Source organism: Galeopterus variegatus, unplaced genomic scaffold (assembly GCF_000696425.1).
Source record: "Galeopterus variegatus unplaced genomic scaffold, G_variegatus-3.0.2 Scaffold215, whole genome shotgun sequence".
NCBI lineage: Eukaryota > Metazoa > Chordata > Mammalia > Dermoptera > Cynocephalidae > Galeopterus > Galeopterus variegatus.
In genome coordinates this window covers 613,567-619,852 of record NW_007726326.1, presented here as the reverse complement: position 1 = coordinate 619,852, position 6,286 = coordinate 613,567, and positions in this window count along the sequence as shown.

The window sequence follows — 6,286 nt, the reverse complement described above, 5'->3', positions numbered from 1 at the left end:
AGAGTGAGCTAGCAGAACCTACATCCAAGTCACATTTAAAGTATTTTCTAAACCTATCATATAAAAATGCTAATTTAAAAAAATTTGATAAATGCTGCTTAAATATAGAAGTCATAAGAGAGTAATTGCTAAATGATATGTGAGCTAGCAGAACCTACATCCAAGTCACATTTAAAGTATTTTCTAAACCTATCATATAAAAATGCTAATTTTAAAAAATTTGATAAATGCTGCTTAAATATAGAAGTCATAAGAGAGTAATTGCTAAATGATATAAAAATCCCTTATTCAGAGAATCTTTATAATCTTCAGAGGCAAACCATGACTATCAAAACCAAACTCTTCAACCATTATCAGAACTACCTTAAAAGTAACATTCTTTTGTTGAGCCAGAGGTACCAGAGATTGTATGAAATGTAAAGTTCATTAGCTATTAACTTCAGGCCTGACTAAATAAGAGCTAATATAATTGGAACACTTTTATTAGAGAGCAATTTCTGGAATAAAATACACACCATATAGCAAAGTTTTAAAAATTACAGAGAACATTAATTCAAAAATACAAAATTTTTGGATTCCAGCATAACAATACTTGCTTACTTGACATTTTTGTTCATCAACATGAACTCATTTTAACACTAAAGATTAGGTAGGTTTAAGTATGTTTCCTACAGTTTTATTCACTGTGAAAACAAGAAGAATATATTTTGAGTGGAAATAAAAATTTATCCTCAAAGATAACATCATTAAGGAAAAACATCTTCTGACAATTACTAATTGATTTTGGTAACACATTCATTGTACAACAAAACGTGGGTGTTTTTTGGGACCAATGGCCTGAAATTACACTTTCTTGTATTCAAAAAGGTTAATTAGGAATTGAGCTCAAAGTTAATTTTTTGAAGGTCAGCTCCTATGCTATTGGGTCCTGTGACCCTGTCTCAAGTAATCACAGCACTAACATGCAAGTTATAGCTTTCCTTTCACTTGCTGACATAATCTCTTTAATTGGTGTCGGGAAGGCTGCATGTGAAAGAACCGTGGAAAACACCTAGAGACTATAATTTTACTCTCTCCATTCACAGGGTAAAAGAAACAAGCCTTAAGAATGTACTAGAGACTCATTACAACCCCTAGGCTGTCAACACAAAGCCCTCACATTTCAACCAAGAGTTTTAGAAATGATCGATTCTGTTTAGTTCTAACTTCGGCTGGTGAACTATTAACCTTTTCAGAAAAACTGGTGAATGCTACATGTCAGATAATCTTCTGTGAGAAGGCTAAGAGGATAGATAATGTGGTTTAACTGATTAGACATAAATGTGAGAAGATAATATTTGCAAAATTATTAAGTGTGCTCTCTGAAAGAAACTATTGGAGTGAGACTCCCTATCTCTTACCTTTTCACATTTTACATAATTCTCTTTCATAAATCTCCTGTGGCTCATCCTGCACAGTTGATATGACCCATTTTCATTTGGAAGTTTAAATTCACCTTTTACAGGGAACTGATCTTTCCAAAGGCCAACATCATTGTGATCCTGTTTTCTCGATGGATTCTGCCTAGTGAAGGAGAAAGCTACAGTGGACGAGCCCTTAAAGTATCCACTATCAAACGTTTGCAAGGATATGCTTTGGGTAAAGGCAGCAAGGGAATGCTGAAGTTTGCTGAGCCCATCAGCATCAGTTTACCAACTGTTTACTGAAACAATGGGTAAAAATTGACCTTGCTGTTCAAGAAACTAGTCACAGTTTTAATAAGTGAGTAGATATTCAGAATCACTCATTTCTACTGAAATAATAGAATAAACTACCAATGGGCCCTGGAAGGGAACAGGAGCAAAACCTGAAGTGTAAATTCTATTTTGATAAAATTGTTTAATTTCAGAAGGCTTTCTGCTGAAATATGACAGTGGAAGGGCCTATTGAAAAATTCTAGGCCAGTGATGCCACAGAATATATAAAAATACCTTCCTCAAGCAAAGGAAGGAGCGTGAGCTCCTTTGCTTATGTAACAGCTTACGAAAGGGCTTTTGGTCTGCTATTAAAGCAGCTCCTGTCCTTATAGCACTGAGTATTTCAACTTTCTTACCTTTCCATGATCTTTTTACCTTATGAGTTCTGACATGCCTTTTAAAAAATTATGTAACCATCCACACAAGAACTGCTGTTTGGAGTGTGTTGTGCTGGGCCTTGTATTGGGTACTATCAGCAATGGCAAATATAGGGACTAGCCATCTAGCAGAGATATGAAATCATCACTTAGAACTGGCTCATCTTTGGTTCTGATATGCCAGGCTCTCCCTCGTGTGCCTTGTCTAGACAAAACTATACCCTGAGGATGTGGGAAGAAAGAATGGGAGTATAAAGGGCAGGCAGATGCTCATTTTTGCAGACAGGACATATCCCTGCCTTCCTCTGACACCTACCAGACAGTTGCTGTAACGTGCACTGATGCATCTTTAATCGTTTCTCTGTGTAGGTAATACACTGGTCTTTTGGGTGGTTTTGTGTTCTATGTGATCTTGCATTTTTCTGCCCAGATGCATAATACCAGTGTTTTTCATCATAAGGACATAGCAATTTTCACTTTTATGACTTTTCAAGCCAGAAAATAACCCACTTTGCCCTGTTATTCAGATTTAGTCATTGCCACAATTTTATTAATAAGCATAATAGTGATGTACAAATGCCTTAACTATTTTCTGCTTTGTTTCACTCTCTGTGCCAATCTGGTGCAGCCTCAGTAATATCAAGGACTCACTATGCCTGTAAATAAGAATTGTTATTTTTCTCTTTCAACTGTTCAATAAAACCAAAAAAACTCTTCTCCCATCAAGGATTTCAACAACATCTGAGCTCTATCATCTAACTAAAATGGTAATTTATGGTGGGGAATTTGTATTTCTTCATTACCTGGGAGCTTTCCTCAAGAAAAGGAAATAAAAATCACATATAATTAATTACCTGTTAATGACACTGCAAATCTAACCATCCTGAGAAAGATCTATCAATATTTTCCCCACTCCCTTGAAGAAAAATCCTTAGCCGGGCACATAAGGCTGTGTGTGATCTAATGTTCACATACCTCTCCAACCTTCAACCTCCTACCTCAATGAACTGCTCTCAGTCACGCAAAGCACCATGATCTTTCTCTTTGTAGAATCTTGTCCAGTGTTGTCTCTGCCAAGAATTTCTCTTTAACCTGAACAATGACTAACCACACATGCTTTAGGGGTTAGCTTTGGTGTCATCTCCCCCACGTAGTCTTACTTATGAGCATAATAACTACTTCCCCTACATTGTGGGCTACCTACCACTCTAGATGTTCCCTTAGGACCCTGTGCTGAACTCTCTACCAGAACTCTTTACACCATACGGTAATCGTATGATACTCTGCTGTTTCTCTGGAGGTCTAGGACTGTGTATTTTTCATCTCTTTATCTGGGGCATCTAGAACAGTGGCTGGCACAGGTAGGGGCTTTGTGAATGTTTGTTGAATGCACGTTCTGGTAAGAGTATTTTGTTAATGTGTGGGAAACCATTTTCTTGTGTTTGGAAGTCATTTTGTATGATAAAATCCTTGAAGTATAGAAACCCAGATACATATATTAAATGCTTACTAATCTATTTAAAAATAATTTCAGTACTATTAATTAAAAAATTAGTAAATTCAATGATCTGGTTTTAAAACAGGTGTGACCATGCTGGATCAGTCTTCAAAAAGACCCCAACATAATCTTTTTATAGGAAATCAACTTACGCTCTGCATGGGTCACTTTGATTGTGTCCTTTAGATTAAGAAGATGAGCTATTCTGCCCTCTCCTTGTCTCTGCCCCTTCCTCTCAGCCAGGTTAAAATTTTAATGGGTGTTTGAACCCACGTGTTTGAAATGGTGACTGAGTTTTGACCAGCAATTTATGATCTCTTCACAGAGGGCACAATTAAGTAATCAAAATGCTCTCTGCCGTTTTGTGTCCAGTTGTGCCAATCAATGAGCACGCATCGCCTGTGAGCCTTCAGCAAAGCAAGCATTTGTGATGGCAACTCTGAACAGAAGTTTTCCTGTTTACCTTCTTATCACTTTATTTAAGTTCTAAGGAGACAGACCTGACCATTTTGTAACAGAATGGGTATTTTCAATGCAAAGAAAAAAAAAAAATCACAGTTTTGAGTTTTTACAATGTTTGCCCCTTTTCCCAGCAGGGATGTGTTTTGAGTGCCAGGAGACAAAAAGTGTGGCCTCAACAAGCAGAATTTTAAAAAGAACATCATTTTCATTATGTAGTCAATCTCAATTACAAGCAAATGTTTTCTCTGTGGAGACTCTTCTCCTTTCAGGGCATTATGTGAGCCTCTTTTGTGGATTGAGAGAAAGGATCAGTGGTCAATAGGGAGCAGAGTGCTGTGTACAGTGGATTTTTGTATCCCTCCGTCTCCTACATAATGCGTTTTGTCAGGAGAACAGCCCGCCATCCTGAGCAGATTTGCTGAATTAAAGAGCACAGCGGGGATAGGAAACTTGTTGCTAGGTGACTGACCGCCGCTGCTTGGCGGGTCTGGGCCGAAGGTGACTCTCTGCTTTTCTTCCACTACTTAATCTTGCCTTTTAATCTGCATCTATAATTAACTCTGTTAATGCCACATATCCATTTGTTTTTTTTCTCTACCGCACTTCAGCCAACTAATTTATCATTATTTAGTCTTTATGCTCAAACAACAAACTATTTTTTCTCCATTAGCGTCGTATGAGGTGAAACATTCTGCAGTGCAAAGAAAGATTGTAGATCCAGTAGATACTGCCTCACTTCCTGTAAGGATTTTCAGAAACACTTTTTGCTAATCTGAATGGAAAATATATCCTTGAGGAAACACTCCTGTTTTCCATTATCTCTACAGCTCGATGATGTCTAATTAATTGAAGTGTTCTTGGTGACTCTAAATTCCTCCCAGTGGTGACGCATTCCAACAATGAAAAATTGCTTTCTTTCTCAGAGGTTTTATAATCGTTTTACATGAAACAGATATGTTGCCTCCAATATCCTGCAGGACTTATTCTGTGATCATTATCAGCCATGGAGGCTGGACTTGGTGCAGGACCTAAAGATGCAAAGAAATAGGGATTTTGAAGAATTGATTCTAGCAGCAACATCCAGAATTCAGCTTGGCTGATGTCAGTGGGTCAAGTGTGATGTTGTGCCAAGAGGGAGAACTAATGTGGCTTTAAGGGACCAGGTCTGTGGCACAATTTCCAACAGTGTTCCTGGCTGGATGGCCCCACACCTGGTTCTCTGACCTTTCTGGGCATTCGAAGACATAATCTAAGAACCTTTACTGCAAATGCAAGTCAATAGGTCTTGATTTGCATTTCTGTATTCTTACAGGCAGTCTAGTGAAGTAGTTAAAAGACCTGACCTGGAGACTGACTGCCTAGGTTCAAATCCCAGGTAAACTACTTACATGCTGTTTGACCTAAGGTAACTTACTTTACCTCTCTATACTTTGGTTCCCTCATCAGTAAAATAGTGATGATAATAGTACCTGTCTCCTTATGATTGTATGTCTCATACACAATGAAATGAGTTAACACATGTAAAGCAATTAGTGCTTATTACCTGTTATTATTATATTGATAATACGATGAAACAATCATCTGACTCATTTTTTCCATGTCTTTGAAGACAAAGCCACATGCTCACGATGAATAATAATAATAATAAGTGGAGATTAAATACTACCTTTCACTTAGGGTTTTCACGGTAGTTTAATCACATGATTTCATTAATACTCAGACCCCTCTAGTTTCACAAATTCTCAATCTGTGTAAAGAGACAGGTTACTATACCAAAGATAACTTAAATGCACATTTTGCTTAAGAAAGTATATTTTGTGTGTACTATAAAGTTATACTACCGTTTGGATTTTTAAAAATGCTCAATCTGACCCATTTAAATTAAGGAAAAGCAGGTTATGCGGGCTTTTATGCCAGATATATTTGGAGAGCATTAGGCTGTAATTAGACTAACTGGGGCTAGTTGGAGGTTGTGATGGCTCTGCTTCAGTGATGCATAAAAGCATCTTGTGCACAGAGAATTAGGAAGCCAGAATAAGGACCATTAGGATGTCATTTACTACATTTTCATTTGATCAATTTATTCTTTTTAATGTGATGGCCTGGTTTGCATCCTTTATGAAGGTGTTAATTTTTTGCCTTTGACTCTTTTTAATACGTGTCTATGAAAGTGACTGCCTGCAAGTCTGTGCATGTGTGATGATGGAGATGTG